This window comes from Girardinichthys multiradiatus, chromosome 13 (assembly GCF_021462225.1).
Source record: "Girardinichthys multiradiatus isolate DD_20200921_A chromosome 13, DD_fGirMul_XY1, whole genome shotgun sequence".
In the NCBI taxonomy this organism is placed as follows: domain Eukaryota; kingdom Metazoa; phylum Chordata; class Actinopteri; order Cyprinodontiformes; family Goodeidae; genus Girardinichthys; species Girardinichthys multiradiatus.
This window is the reverse complement of record NC_061806.1, coordinates 21,844,710-21,861,493: the sequence shown is the minus strand read 5'-3', so window position 1 is coordinate 21,861,493 and position 16,784 is coordinate 21,844,710. Positions and strand designations below refer to the sequence as shown.

Sequence of the window (16,784 nt, the reverse complement as noted above, 5' to 3'; positions counted from 1 at the left end):
CTGCTTGTGGTGAAGAACTGAAATGAGGCCGAAGACTGACTATTTTTGGACAGGAGCTGAATATTCAAAGGACTTATTTTTGTCTTTTATGGCTTAATTACACACATTTATGTTCAATAGAGAAATAGAAGGACAGAAAGAGGGAAAGAAGAGACGCAGTTGTGGGCATTCCTCAAGTCTGGTTTTTATTTATGTGGGTAGGATGTCACAGATATCAAGTTATCCTAAGCAAAATAAAAAAAAACATTTATATGGAGGAAGTATGGTCTTGTGACGCATGTGTTTTAAACTGTTAAAGAAGATAATCCAACTAATTAACCAGTTAATATCAGCTTGGGAAACCCGTGTTATAGCTACATTATTAATATGAAAAAAGCAGAATACAAAAGCTAACAGCTAACCTGAAAGGGGCCACGACCAAAGCTTTTACAGTCATAAAATTTCAGTTTTAAAAAATGTCAGCGGCTTAGGAGAACACTCTTTTATGAACCTTTAAACCGTCATTGAGGTTGGATTGGGTAATTATTTACACTGAAGCCGATGATTATTTGCGGGGGAAACCGAGGCAGGAGGCAATGCGCCACCAATGATCGTCTAGGGTGAAACATGGTAAAAACACACAATGTAAACCTTTTCCAGTCAGACTAACGACCTAAAAAATGTATATAAAAATCATGTTCACTCAAAACTCTGTTACATTTGTCCTTTTTTTCCATTTTTTCTATTTTTTTATATATGGCTGCTCTGACCAGAGCAACCATATATGCCAGGCACCCCCTACCTTCATTTGTTATGTAAGTAATCATTGTCTAAAAAAACAACCAAATAAAAAGTAAAGAAAATAATGGTTGCACATAAAATATTGGTTGAAACTATTGAAATTGGACCTGACCCTCTTGGACCAGCTGTTTGTTTTGGCCTCCAGCACCAACTCATTTAGATTTACACTAAATAAAGACGCCCTGCGGGTTATCAAATTAAAATAAGATGATAACTGTTTATAACAAATCTCACGTTAAAAATCTTGAACTATAACCTAAAACCAGTATGACTTTAAAGCTATGACAATCCTATCCCTGACAGACAGAGAAACATGTGTAAGTGTAATCTTGCTAAAACCATGACACACTTACTATATAACATTGGGCTGTGCCTGTACCGCTTGACCTTTCTGCTCAACAGGATGTGAGTAGGTACTAATGGAGATAAAGGCAGGAAGTGGCTCAATTTTAACCCACAGTTCAGAAGAGGCCCATCACTGATGCTACAATTCACTTTAAATGCAAAAGCATTGCTCTAAAGGTACCAAATGTACAGTGTTTCAAACAGGTTTTGCTACCATTGTAAAACTTCCCTTTCCTTGCAGAGCCTTTCTTGTCGCAGTGCTGCCTGTTCTGGAAAATGCAGTCAAGAAGTCAGATACTCATGCACAAAAAAGCAAACACAGGAAACTAAGCCTCCCCTCTAGACAGCAAAAAGAACAAACACAGCAACACACCCTGAAGGCAACAATAAATCCAACTCGTATGCTGTTACACTACTACCTTTCTACATGCGGAGAGCCACAGTGAGCCGAGATGATGCCGCGTTATTCTTCTGTGCAGCACAGCAGGTGAGTCTAAGATATGGGCCGGGCGTGCTGACAGTGTGCAACATCTGCAGGAAATGGAAAAAGCTCTGATGTGCGGACAGCGCAGAGCATCCAGGGTGATGCGAGGTAAAGCAGGTGGCGCACAGATGGAGGATTCACTCAGGCCACAAGCGACAGCGCCACAGCTGAGTCTAAGAGAGCCAAAACAATCACTGACGTTTAGTCTCAGATGGGAGGAAAAACATGTAGCTCTATGCACAACAACAGCAGGCAGGAGCGATTAGAAGCACAAACACTGATAAGCACAAACAGAAAGGATAAACCTGTATCCTCTATGTTTACTCTCACAAACAGGTTAAATTTTTCTGCATTGCTGTATTGATTTTGCCAACAGCCTCCAACCTGTTACGGCAAACATATACAAGCTTAACAAAAGGCTTAGCTTGTGTTTGCAACTGGGGAAATATCCAGTATTAAACTTAAAATCCATTTTCTCATGAACACAAACTGTGAGGACAGAAAATAAACATTGGGGCAAATGAAAATATACACTGAAATGTCCCCCTGCCCGAGGAAAAGAAAATATGACCCATTATGACCGTTAGCATATTGATTGAGCTTCTCAAAGATTTTTACTTGTTGACATGTTGTTCTACGCCAGTCAAAGATCAACAAGACCTTGAGCAAATCTTTTGCCAAGCTAATGGAAGAATCATACTGGCTGTGGCCATTTCTCATCAACAGAACACTTTTTGTTGCCACCAAGGGACCTCCAGGGTATGAGGATATTTATAGTTCCAATTTACTGGCTGTTTAACATCAACAGAAACTCACCTCAGGCTGCTGCTCAGCTTAACAGTGAGAGCAAGAAAGACAACTCGTGAAGCTTTGAACAAGCGGATCTATCCTAGATGCCCTGACTAATGCTGCTGCCGCTGGTGGTTAGTGTGTGGGCACTCATTTTAAGAAACTGGGCAATATTTATATGCTGTTTTTTAATGTTAAAATCTCTAATCAGAAAATGAAGAGGTAGGACGTGGAAAACAGTAATGACAAGAATTCAATAGAATGGGTGAGTCCCATTTACTGCATGATGGCACAGTTAGCTCTGTTGCCTCACAGTGTGAAAGTCCTGTGATTGAATTCTAGCTTGGAAATGTCTGAAAATGGCACTCCAGCATCACTGTTTAGCACTGATGCATACACAATTTAATCACCAGATAATCCACTTTTTTTCAAAGAATTCCACGTGTTAATTTGGACAATATTAATCTGACCCCATGGCGACACAGAAAGCATTTAAAAAGATTCACTGACAGTTATTGAACCCTTAAATATGAAATATATACAGGGGTTGGACAATGAAACTGAAACACCTGGTTTTAGACCACAATAATTCATTAGTATGGTGTAGGGCCTCCTTTTGCGGCCAATACAGCATCAATTCGTCTTGGGAATGACATATACAAGTCCTGCACAGTGGTCAGAGGGATTGTAAGCCATTCTTCTTGCAGGATAGTGGCCAGGTCACTACGTGACACTGGTGGAGGAAAACGTTTCCTGACTCGCTCCTCCAAAACATTCCAAAGTGGCTCAATAATATTTAGATCTGGTGACTGTGCAGGCCATGGGAGATGTATAACTTCACTTTCATGTTCATCAAACCAATCTTTCACCAGTCTTGCTGTGTATATTGGTGCATTGTCATCCTGATACACGGCACCGCCTTCAGGATACAATGTTTGAACCATTGGATGCACATGGTCCTCAAGAATGGTTCGGTAGTCCTTGGCAGTGACGCGCCCATCTAGCACAAGTATTGGACCAAGGGAATGCCATGATATGGCAGCCCAAACCATCACTGATCCACCCCCATGCTTCACTCTGGGCATGCAACAATCTGGGTGGTACACTTTTTTGGGGCTTCTCCACACCGTAACTCTCCCGGATGTGGGGAAAACAGTAAAGGTGGACTCATCAGAGAACAATACATGTTTCACATTGTCCACAGCCCAAGATTTGCGCTCCTTTCACCATTGAAACCGACATTTGGCATTGGCATGAGTGACCAAAGGTTTGGCTATAGCAGCCCGGCCGTGTATATTGACCCTGTGGAGCTCCCGACGGACAGTTCTGGTGGAAACAGGAGAGTTGAGGTGCACATTTAATTCTGCCGTGATTTGGGCAGCCGTGGTTTTATGTTTTTTGGATACAATCCGGGTTAGCATCCGAACATCCCTTTCAGACAGCTTCCTCTTGCGTCCACAGTTAATCCTATTGGATGTGGTTCGTCCTTCTTGGTGGTATGCTGACATTACCCTGGATACCGTGGCTCTTGATACATCACAAAGGCTTGCTGTCTTGGTCACAGATGCGCCAGCAAGACGTGCACCAACAATTTGTACTCTTTTGAACTCTGGTATGTCACCCATAATGTTGTGTGCATTTCAATATTTTGAGCAAAACTGTGCTCTTACCCTGCTAATTGAACCTTCACACTCTTACTGGTGCAATGTGCAATCAATGAAGACTGGCTACCATATATATATATATATATATATATATATATATATATATATATATATATATATATATATATTATCATGGTAAAAGTAGCATGCCCAGTCCTGACATGGCTGAACACAGAATTCCACACCTTTGATCCCAATACACATTCACTGCTCAGAGCAAGTACATCAAGGGCTACACATATACTTCAACAATGTGACAAGACTTTATGACTCTATGCTGCCATAGTTGGACCCACTTTTCAAGTAAAAACTGTTACCTACTGAACCCACAGATGATGCTAACAATTATGTAAAGAAACATCAACTTTTTTAAATGTCTTTTATTAACTATTCAAAAATCTATATATTTCTTTAGTGTAAGAATATAATTAAAATATGTTAACACAATTATAATCTCACAGAATAACATTCAACAAACTGTTGAGAATAGGCACAGGGTTTTTTTTTTATCAAAACCCCCAACCTTTCTGAGGTCTCCCCTAATCCCCCCTGGCAGCCCCCAAGGGGGCCGCATCCCCCACTTTGAAAACTACAGCTCTAGGGAATACACAAAGAGACTGTTTTAGTTTTGCCATGAAGTGTGTTCATTGCTAATGTAAGATGCTAAACACATTTTAAAATACCAACTTGAAATCAGTTTGTCTTCGTTTAAAATTTAGTAAAACTTTGTTTTAGAATCACTGCTCTTCTGAAAGAGAAATTATAAAAAGCTGCAACTGGAATCAGCAGGTCTGAGAGTTACAAAAGCTGCTGTTCAAACTGTCACATACTGCACCACCAATTGGTGCATCTTGAGTAAAAACACAATGCTTTTGCTTATGCAAAATTAACTGTATGGGCTCCTTGAAGAAACATCCCATTTCATAAAGAAATATTTTTAACCAAAACTTCCTAACTTGAAATAAGGCACTAATTGGACACTCAAAACAGGGGTGAGGTAAACTCTATGCAATCTGTAAACTGTGGGTTCAACTCCAGCTGTTTTTCACATGTTGCACTCAACCCCAAGTTGGTCACCGATCTGCATAACAGTGCATGAACATTTGCCCATAGCGAGTGTGGCTGGGTGAATGTGGCTTTAGTGTAAAAGCACTTTGAATGGTCGATATGGCTAGGGAAAAGCACAAAATAAGTGTAGACCATTTATTATTCAGCCAAATTTAGGCACAAGAGCAAACGAGATTCATTCAAAGTGCTTTGGGTGTCCTTCTGTGTTTTGATTTATGCAGAGGCTCGTAAGCAGCTCTAGCACAATGCAACACATCTTCAGTCCAAGGCTTACAGTTTCCCAGCAAATAGGAACAAGCGAGCTGGTGACCTTGGCACGTTGTGAGACGCGCTGCACTCCTCCTCAATCTCTCACTCTCTCTCTCTCTTTAGTGGAAAAAGCTGCTGCAAGATCACTTGCCAAGCATCGAGTTGTGCCATTATTGGTTAAAATGTGTTATCTCAGGCTATACATTAATTATAAACTACATTTTAATAGCTTTATCATACCTCTCTGTTGAGATCTATTCGGAAAGTTTATAGAAAACATTGTAATTTGCCGTCTGAACACTAGAGTTTAGCTTCCCTTTCAGTCACAGCAAGGGGGAGATTCGGTCTAAGCATAGACATCTTTTACCCAAAGCATATATGAAAGAGACTGTAATTGTTGCTCAAATCAGCTCTCAGAAGAAAATAAAACAATTGTGACAAAAAAATTTTTTAATTGCTCCACAAATATGTTTTGAATTACAATGCAGAAAACCATATAAAAAGTCAGAAACCAAGAGCTCTACAGAAGGAAGGCTTTTTCAGGATGTCTTTGTTCTCACAACATGGAGAAAGAAGCATCCACTAGCTCCACCAGATTAGGTGCTAATGTAAGTTAACTTTTACCCGGATATGTGGAGAGATGCACAGCAGTCAACGTGCTGGGTGCATTGTTTGTTCAGGCATCATTTTAAAAAGTGTAGTTGTTCAATAAAGTTGCAAAAAAACACAAAGTTAATCCTGAGTGCACCATGAGTGAGGCGCTGCAGAAATTATTTGCGTAGTATCTTGTATTTCCAACTAAGAAAAAGTTATATGTAGTCTCTTGACCTGTGCCTTGGTTGGTTCAGTTCATTGGGATGATTTTTACCATCTTAAAAATGCAGTAAATCTAGAAGTGCTGGCACTGTTTTTTATTTATTTTCCTAGTTTAAGCTTTACTTGAGCAGGTCACTGAAACATCCTCAGGACAACTTTATAGCTGAACACCTTCTGTGTCGGTGAGTGATACATTATGTGACTGAGCAAGATGATGAAAAATACAACCACTCTTACTCTTCCTTATAAGCCCACTGCATTAGGAATCAATTTGTGGTATGTTTAAAGCTCCGGCAGGGAGTTCTGGGGAAACAGTGGACTTAGCCTAAAAATTTGAACAAGCACACCATACATGCTCCTCCCCCTTGCTCTCAGCTATGTTACAGCCCTCCCTCCACAACTCCTTGCGACTGCAGCGGAGCCTGCTGTGAACGCGCAGGGTAGTAAGCAGGGCCACCGATGACGGCGATTTAACAGCTATGGCACATTTAATGGTACGGACGAAACATCAACGATATGCCTTACGTCGTCTAAGGTCTGCCTATACTTTGACTACAAACTTCGTCGTCAAATCATTAGCACAGCTGCAGAACAACATAAATCTTGTAGACGTTCCTCCTAAATCTGACTGGTTAGTTGTGACCGGGAGCGGTGTATTTCTGCAGTAGAACCACTGGGAGCAGCCAGAGGAGATCGATTTTTTCACAGATCATCTGTCTTATGTTGTATTGTCAGGACATAGTGACATTTTCACCAAAAAAAGTTACCCACTACAGCTTTAACAACTAAACTATTACCAGTCAACATTCTCATGGCAGGGTTTTCATTTCACTCTGAACAAAAAGAACTCACAGCTTTCCAGACTTCACTTCAAGCACACAAATGTTCACTTTAACTTGGCAGCTGTGGACACAATGACGATGTAACAGCAGTCAACAATAGCAGCTCTGATCTACTGATTCCCTCAACTGTCTGGGCTTTAACCAATGCCTTTTTTCAGAGTTTACACTTCATCTAAGGTCCTTGGCAAATAATTTATCAAATTATTCTTTAAAAGAAAGTAGCAATTTCCATTTTTTAAAAGGAGTTTCCATTTTGTAGGATAACAACTCTTGTCCCACAATAAAGTGGTTGAAAACAATAAAAAATATTCCCATTATTCCTTTTGATGATGGCAAGCAGAAGTTTGTAATTTCTGAAAGTCTGCAGTGTTTGTATAAAGGGTTAAACATTCCTAAAGTGAGTGGGAGCACTGATGCACCTGTTGATTTTACAAGAGGAAATCCCCTAAACCTCGGGAATGTTTAAGGAGGCTTCCACCTAATACTTTAATCGCTCATACTGAACATACAAAGTACAGGATGGAAATGGGACAATACTACAAACCTCTGATACTTCCAGTGAGAAAAGGACTCAACAGGCTGCATTCCTGTAATACTACCAGCCTGTAGGTTGAATTCCAAAATGAAAGTTAGCAAACAGATAACAGGTTCAACTGGGTGAATACACAAAGGTCTAATTAACTTTGAATCAATTTCAAACCACAAACAAATCAGGAATACAACTGTCCTTTCTTAATTCTGAGTAAATTATCAGATCTCTTGCAGCTACTCAATCTAAAATTGGGGTCCCCCCTTTCGCAACGCCCTATCGGATACAAGGATGTACACTTTGACCTCTTCCAAGTAAGAAAAATCAGGACTCATGAGTTGCCTGTGTGACTGGACAATTACATTTTCATGGACTCAGAAAAACTGCAAACAAGGCAGTGGATGTTCTAAGTGAATATTGGGAAAGTTATCGAATTAAACAAAGAGGTGTCTATGGAAAATGCCACATCAACCAATGAGTCATAATACTGAACAGTGATCAGAGATCTTTAAGAAGCATCTACTATAAAAACACACACACAAACTCACTTCGAGGGTATTGGCTGCAGAAAACCTGTGTTTAGCTCCTACTCACACACCAGCATGCACCTACAGTGAACAACATGCAGGCAACCCATAAAAACTGACACAGCAATTAAATTCTGCTACTTTCTGCAGCACATGTGCACAAATGCTCTAAATCCTACAACGTGATACTGTCATAGGAACAATCTTAAAACAGGGATCATGAACATACCAAGTAGACCCTCATAGCCTCGGCTGTCTTTAAAAACTCCTGGATTCTAGGTCGTCTCAAACATCCCACAGTGTTCGGGGGAAAACATACCCACTAGACTGAAAGGCTCTTTCTGTAACTGTTTATCATGGTGGGTCAGTTGGGTTTGAGGCTGAAAAGCTTTTAGCTGGGAGAGCCTAAATACCACAAACATAGAGATACACTGTTCAAAAGATCTCCCTCTGTATTTACAGAGCTCCGCAGCCGCACCGCAGCTGGAATGCAGCGGTCGGGCCAGCACACAAAGGGATCTGTATCAGGTTCTGCAGGCAGGTTCTGCTGTCTTCACGTGGCATGAAGTCTGGACAGAAAATCTCACCGCAGGATGATTAAACTGACTTATAATCTGAATTCCCAGGTGAAAGAACATGTAAAGGTATAGATGCATAGGCTTTACTTTGGCAACATACCATCCAGTTAGGTCTGCACTTAAAGTATGAGTATGTGGAAAAGGACTTTGTCCCCATTGTGAAGTATGATGGAGGATCTGTAATGCTGTGGGCCTGTTTTTTTTTTTCCCCAAAAGGGACTGTGAATCTTTTTAGGGTGCATGACATCATGAGCTTTTATAATTACCAGGAAATTATAATAAAAAAAAAATAAAATCAGATATCATGTCTTAGAAAACGGAAAAATACAAATGCACCAATCAAAGATTGAAATCAGCTCATTTTCCTATGAAAAGAAAAATTTATTGGTACTGGCCAGGAGAAGCCTGACTATTGCATCTCTCCTAACATTGGGTCATCACTGAATCTTGGAGCAAGATAATGATCTAAAATGTATGGTCGTGTCAAGACTGAAATCATTCAAAACATACAATATTGATCTCCTTTAATGTCCAACAGAAAACCTGTGGGATGAGCTGATGAGAAGAACATAAGCGAGGAGAACCCAGGACTCTGGCTTTGCAGTGATTTACATGAATATTACCAGAGGCAAACCAGAGAGCAGAACATGACAACATTACCTTTGAGATCTCTTCTCACCCAGCTTTGTCTGCTCGCCTGTCTAGTGCCATCCCATTGCACCTTTAGTATATACACGCTGTTTTAATTAACTTCATACCACAGGGAGCAATTATGCAAGGCAACATTCATCCAATTTGGAACTGCAAATTAATCTACCTGCAAGCTACAAAGCGACAGGGGCTTCAATGTGTTCAGAACAAGAAGATACCACAAGACTAGGGCAAAGATTTATTATTTATTACAATTTTAATAGCTGCAGAAAAAGACTACACAATGTTTTTTGTCATTTCTTTATTTGCTACAACTCTGAGCTTTTAGGTGAAAAAAAAGGTGTTGGGAGGTTGAGCTCACTAAGGAGGACTGCAGAGCATAAATGAAGGAGAAAACAATTTACATACCTTCACTTCCCCTAAGGAGTGACAACGGAGAGGGAGAGTGGATGTGGGCATGGGGTGTGTGGTGGGGGGGTGGGGGGGACACTTGTGCAATTGCAAATGAGAAGAGATGGAGAGAGAAAACAGTTCAAACTGATGCAAACCGTGCACTTAAAGCAGAGTAAGCTAATGAGAGAAAGATAACATGAGAAGAGAAATAAATTGGCAAGATTGCACTTCAGGAGGTGCTGAGACGATGCCAAACACCAAGGCTGAGTCAGACAGATACACATTAAAATCTAATATGTGTTACTACTCATTAAGCAAATGCAGGCAACCATTCCCTTCCCAAAAACTCCTCCACACCACTCCATCTCTTTTCATTAATCCGATTTCCTGGATTATACCTGAACATCTAAAAAAACAGGGGATTCAAAGCGCTCAATTTAATTTTTTTAACTCATTTGGCTTTACATTCATAATGCAAGTCAAGGCTGTTGTGTTTTACCATTTTCTTTAAATCTCAGGGCAATTCACATTGTTTGTACTGCAGCTCTGTGAAGTGGAAAGGAAATATTTGTTCAGGCAAGCCAGCTAACAAGAAATTGAGCCTCGCCGCAGCTAATAAAACTACTTTTTGCATGGGTGTGCATCCTGTTTGACGTACAAGTACCTCAGGTGGCTGTTAAAGTGAAATGTGATGCTTCTGGCACGCTTCGTTGTTGAAGCTGGACAGCTAAACTTTAAATACTTGTTTTTGGAGCAGTGAGCTAAAACTGAAAAACTTTAAAGCACAGTCCCTTAAAAAAGTATTCATAACCTTTGAAACCTTTTCACATTTTGTTCAAGTTCAAGCACAAGTTTCAGCGCATTTTACAGGGGATTTTATGTGAGAGACCCTCACCAGCTAGCACATAATATTTAAGTAGAAGGGAAATGACGTATGGTTTTCAGTATTTTTTACAAAAAAAAAGGTAGTGTGTATTTGTAATCAGCCCCCTTTTCTCAAAAAACCCTAAATAAAACTGAAGTAAAGTGGTAACTCTGGAGAAGCTGCAGGGATCCACAGGACAACCAATTCTGGGTACAGGTTATACAGCAAGCATGTGGAGGGATGTGCTCTAGTGAGATGAGACCAAAGTCGAAGTTTTAGATGCTATAAGTGGCAGAACACCAATGTTGAACCCACCACATTTAAGGTGAAGCATGGTGGAGGCAGCACCACGATATGGGGACGCTTTTCTTCAGAATGGACAGTGTAGTTGGACAGACTTGATTTGTAACACTGTTAGAGACACTAACAGCCAACAAACGTGCTCTACCTAAATTGCAGGAAATGACTCAGTGGGGCTAAATACAAATGTACGCCACACTTTCCTGACTGTCATTTATACACAGTTTTTAAAACCATGTATCCTTTCCCTTCTGCTTCGTAATTATGCACTCATTCAATTCAATTCAGTTTTATTTATATAGCGCCAATTCACAACACATGTTGTCTCAAGGCACTTCACAACAGTCAGGTACATACATTCCAATTAATCCTAACCATTGAACAGTGCAGTCAGATTCAGTTATTTATTCAAATTGGATAAAAAGTTTTTCTATCAAAGGAAACCCAGCAGATTGCATCCAGTCAGTGACTTGCAGCATTCAGTCCACCTGGATGAGCATGTAGAGACAGTGGACAGCCACTGGCGTTGACTTTGCAGCAATCCCTCATACTGAGCATGCATGTAGCGACAGTGGAGAGGAAAAACTCCCTTTTAACAGGAAGAAACCTCCAGCAGAACCAGGCTCAGTGTGAGCGGCCATCTGCCACGACTGTGGCACTCATTTGTCTTGTTCTTTTAATAAGATCTAAAAATATTATGCTTGTGTTTCTAACCTTATGAAATGAGAAAATCCTTGGGCAATAAATACTTTTGCTAGTAACTATATATAGTATTTCACCAAACACAGAAAAAATGGAAGCAAGAACATTTCAGTAGACATATGCCTAAAAAAAATATATATTTTTTACAAAACAGAAAACTAAAAATGAAAAATGAGTTTATAAAGCTCTTTTTTTTTAAATGTTTCAATCCTTTAGGAGCTATTGCAGTGATTTCAGTTTCATTGTTATCACCTCCTTGCTGAAACAAGCCTTCCTCTTCAAACTCTGCATGTGCTCCTCTATAAAAGAGGCGTTTGAGCCATTTGCCTTTCTTTGATGTAATAAAGAGCTGTGAAGAATCTTAAAAGACAATTATGTGGCAAAAATATAAACTGTCAGTAAGGCAGGAAGACCTCAGGCTGTAAGCTTTATCGAGCACATCTGTAAGATAACGTTTATTTTACGACTCTGTGAACTGTTAATGTCTGCCATATGTAAAACTTTAAACATGGTACTGTAGTGGGAACCGACCTATGGTTTTTGACCTCTAATCTCCAGAGACTTCTTGCTCTTCTGCTAACTTCAGCTAACCAGCAGAATTTTATGAGTCAGACAAAAATCAAGCATTTTTCTCAAAATAATAAGTCTCTCTAAACAAACAATGATTTTATAATATTCCAAATTGTTCTTGTATCATTCAGTTTATATGAAGGCCGTTGATAGCTGCACTGGACTCTCTGATCGTGAAAGTTAACTATTTATTTCTCTTAAATTAAAATAATGCATTACTAATCATTGTCAGGTTCAATAGTGAATGTTTATCATGTCAAAACCCAAAAAGTGAAACAGATTTGATTCAGCAGAACGATTATATGTTTAGAATATCTTCAATATGCAAAACAACTCTTTGACTTCATATTAGTTCAAATTAAATTTGGGAGCTAATCTAACTGAATCGCTCCAGTGGTACAAAGTAAGAACTTGTGGTAAAAAGCTAAATTTAAACTATCTAATTGATTGGCAAGAATCATATGATGCAGCACCTATGTTGCTCAGAAGTCCAGGTGGAACTGTAAGTCCTCATGCTGTTAGACCATCACCATAATCTTCTTCTTGACATCCAAGAGTGAAAAGCTCAGTTCACATCTAGCAATAACGTGCATCCTGAGTGATTTGATTATACCAGGACTTCACCAAAAATATGAGTGAACACACTCCAGACTCACTGAGAACAGTTTTCTTTAGGCCACCCTCAGAGATGGCGTGGGATGCTTGTATCTGCATTAGTTTGGTGGTTTGTTTGTATTCAGGTATGTTGGGGATTAAAACCAACATGGCACAATCGGGCTGAAGAAAGAACGCTAAGACATAATTAGCTGACGTAGTTCCTGCATTACAAGCTAAATGCACATACAGTTTATATTCCCATAGTAAAGGGACTAACACAGTTTGTGCTGCTGTATCTCAACAAGCTCGCTCAGAGGTATTCATAAAGAAGTGCTCAAAGAGATGTGAATGTTCAACATGCCACCCTTAGCAGAGAATAACAATCATGGAGAACAAAGGTTATCGGGCTTGGTGAAATGAGAGCTACCCTTACGGCACTGACCGTACAATTGATCTTCCTCTGCAGTTCAACCCCTCAGGATCACCATTTAATCACTCAAGCATGTGCCTAATAGAAAGTCGCAGCAGCAATTGACACTTTAACCTAATGTACTACTTAAATGAAGAAGAGAGTGATAAACTTTATATGATGAAATCCTCATGATGGCCTCTATAGAGGCAAGCCCCTAAGAAGTGAGACGTGACTGCGCACATTACCGTACTTTTCTTCCTAGTCTATTAGTTTGCTTGTGTTAATTGTTAGTTAGACTGGTTTGACACAGAAGAAATGAATGAGGAGCCTTCACAGTAATGACCCTCGCTGATATCTAACAGCACATGCAAACGAACTATAGCTACATCAGAAGTTGCTGATATGAGCAGAGGGACAAAGAGAATGGAGTGTGAAGAGGAGAAGGCAGAGGAACCCAGTGTGCTGATGCCGGCTGTAGGGGTAGTTTATTATGTGTTTTTGCATGTTTATTTTCCCTTAATAGACCAATAAATATATGTCTTGTAAAACAGAATAAAATTACTAATTATCTGTGAGTGAGTAGCTTCTGTTTAATTTAGAATGACAGTATGGGGAAAAAGCCTTTTTATAATTAATATAAAAGCAAAGCAAATTAACCTACAGCTAAGTTGTTTCTGCTCTGGACGCACACACACACACACACACACAATATAACACTGCTGCATACAAGAAAAATGTACAAGACAAGACTCAAAAATGAGGGGTTATAATGCACTGGCAGAAGAGTACACTTTTAAATAAACCAAAGAATCTTGTTTTAAATTTGGTTGTTAGGAAAATAATGTAGTGGGGTTGGGACGTTCAGTCTGCATTTGATGCCCAACAGAAGCATGAATTAGACTACATAAAACACTTCCATAAAACAGGCAAGTAGGAAAACAAGTTTGTTTGTTTGTTTTACTAGGAACTATTCTGAAAGTCAGAACTAATGCTCTACAGCGTGGATAAAATACATTTTATGCATTTGTCTGTAGCAATGGACAATATCTTCAGCTTTTCTCAGCCGCTGAGCCATCAGCTGATGACTCAGCGGCAGATGAATGTGTATCATAGCGACACAGAGTATTAAAAGCATGTCCTCAGCAACAACTATAGCAAACTACTGAACATTACAATCACATTCAATCAAAGTAGTTACCAAAAGTCACTAAAGACATCACAAACGTCCCATGACTTTTGAAGCAACGATTCAAGGGTTTTATATTGCTCTTTTTCTTTTTCAGCCATATTGAATTTCAACTCGAGGGTCAGACTTTTCAGTCGTAAATCAGACTTCAGGGGTTATTCAATAAGTTTTTCTCGAGTGTTTTACTTTAAGCTATAATTATGAGCCCCAGACATGAAAGTGAATGTTTTGAGCGTTTCACCTCATATCCATGTTTGAAATAAAGCTTACTGTATGAATGGTAAGGTCACTGGTTGAAACCTGCACATACAAGCATCGAAGAGGCCTCCACTCCTCTTAAATCATTTTTGCAGCACGTTTTGGAAACTCAATCCGACAGAACCCTATTCAGAGGAATCAGGAAGGATACCATTAGCCACACGTCTGCGTCGAACATCAGTGTCTGACCTCACAAATCCCCTTTATGGAGAATAGTCAATATTTTCCATAAACACATTTCTAAACCTTCCAAGAAGCAATGGAGTTGTTATGGCAACAAAGAGTGGACCCGTGCCATAACAAACCGTAAAGATTAGGAATGGAATGTCACTGAAGTTCAAATGTGTGTGAAGACACATCAGTACATACTTTCACCATCAAAGCGTACTTCTAGATCATTGTAGACCTAACAGTCATTCATTATTCAACGTTGAAAATTGCATCTATTGGTCAGTGGTTTAAAACTATTGCAAATTTGCAAAGATAGCAAGAACCTTCTCGCTTTTTATTAACATGATATGCTTTATTTACCTTGACAAATCCAGTCTTTTAAATAAACCATCAGTTATCATGCCCTAGAAGTGCACCACTGCTTATAAAGTTTCTGACACAATAATCTGATGCGTATAACGAGAAGACAAACGGAACCCTATGGAAACCTCATGCAGAGATGTGAAGGAGATCAAAATGCGATGAATGCAACTGCAATGCACATTTGGATCTGCGACGCAAAGGCGAGAAGATTGCACCGGCTTTCCTCTTGACGCACAGCGCGGCCAAGCTTGCGGGACGGGAGTTAAATAAGACATCTCTATATGCAAATATGTCTGGATCCAGAGCAACAAACGCGCACTTCTTCAGCAAACAAGCCCGAGAAGGGAAGCGGGAACATCAGCTTCCTCGCTGCATTCATGCTGCAAACACGCAACTTCCACGGCCGCTGCGCACTTGTTTCACAAAATCCGAACCAGAAGAAACGCAGGGAGCCAAAACACCACCACTTTAATTCATTCACCGCGACTAAAACGCGTTTGGGTGTTTAAAGCTGCGGTGAACAGAGCGATGGCTCTCCGCACACAACAGACATGACTGTCAATACAAAAACAAGAGGGGGGAACGGCGCCAAAAGCCGCAAAAGGCCACTTCATAAAGTAAGCGACATGCAGCAGATGAAGGCTGGAGGAAGCCGCGGAGAGAGATCCGACAGGAAACACCGAAATATCCTGCAACAATATGACCAAAACACACAGGGAGAACGGCTCTGTGAGACAAAACAGACCCAAAACATCGCGGATCATCATTAAGAATTAGCGCAGCACACAAAGCAAGGTGAAGCTACATTTTAGGAGCAAATAAAAGGGAAAACGTAACAAACCTGTCGAGTCGAGAAGGGCACTTCTTCCTCCTCTACAGCGCTGATGTCCAGAGTTTGTGTGTGTCTGTGTTTCGACTCATTGGTGTTTCCTCCCACCCTGAAGAGAGAGCGCTGATGTTTCCACTTCCTCCTTTCTTCTGCCGGCTGCCTCTGTGCTGCCAGACATGCGGGACTGAGGAGGAAGCAGCGACGGAGGGAAGGGACACATTTCAGTGAAAACAAACAGAACAAAATCTAGCTGGATCAGACGTTAAAAAAATTACTTTTTAACATACTAAAGACTTATATATGATTAAGTGGAGGTTTTTGAAATGGGCTATATGGGTAGTTGCCCAGGGTGGCATTAGAAAGGGGACGCACAAGCACCAGATGGACAAATATAAAGCTTACCTTTCCGTTGTACCTTGAACAAGGTTTCTATTGCTTGTACGCTTAGACAGTCAATAGGAAGTTGGCGCCCCCTGCGTGTTGCTGGGAAGTGGTAGACTCTATTACATGGTATATGCAGGACTACAATGAATTTGATCAAAACCTAAGGATAAAATGGGTGCCATACACACACAAACAAACACTTCTTTTATTTTGTCACCTTTATTTGACTATATGATCCCCTTAGCTCAGATTGTAGAGTACTAGAACATCACTTGTCATATGTATGCTGATGACACACAACTTACATCTCTTCATATCTCTTTATAATGCCGCACCTTAGACAGGCTTGCTCCCTGACAGTTTTTAAATCTCTTTTAAAACCCACCATTTTGCAGACTTTTAATATCAAATTGGGTGTTGATCTTTTGTTGG

General features: G+C 40.1%; 1 protein-coding gene across 5 annotated transcripts in view; it reads right to left on the bottom strand.

Annotated features, from left to right (window-relative positions):
* elmo1 (engulfment and cell motility 1 (ced-12 homolog, C. elegans)) overlaps positions 1 to 16,130 on the bottom strand; it is a 137,847-nt gene extending 121,717 nt beyond the window's left edge. For 4 of the 5 annotated variants that reach the window (XM_047383640.1, XM_047383644.1, XM_047383643.1 and 1 more), the window contains exon 1: positions 15,981 to 16,130. The gene's annotated coding sequence lies outside the window, so the exon portion shown is untranslated. Of the gene's footprint in view, positions 1 to 1,544; positions 1,783 to 15,980 lie in introns of all 5 variants that reach the window. The other variant, XM_047383642.1, reaches the window with a different exon arrangement.
* Positions 16,131 to 16,784: the final 654 nt, after the last annotated feature.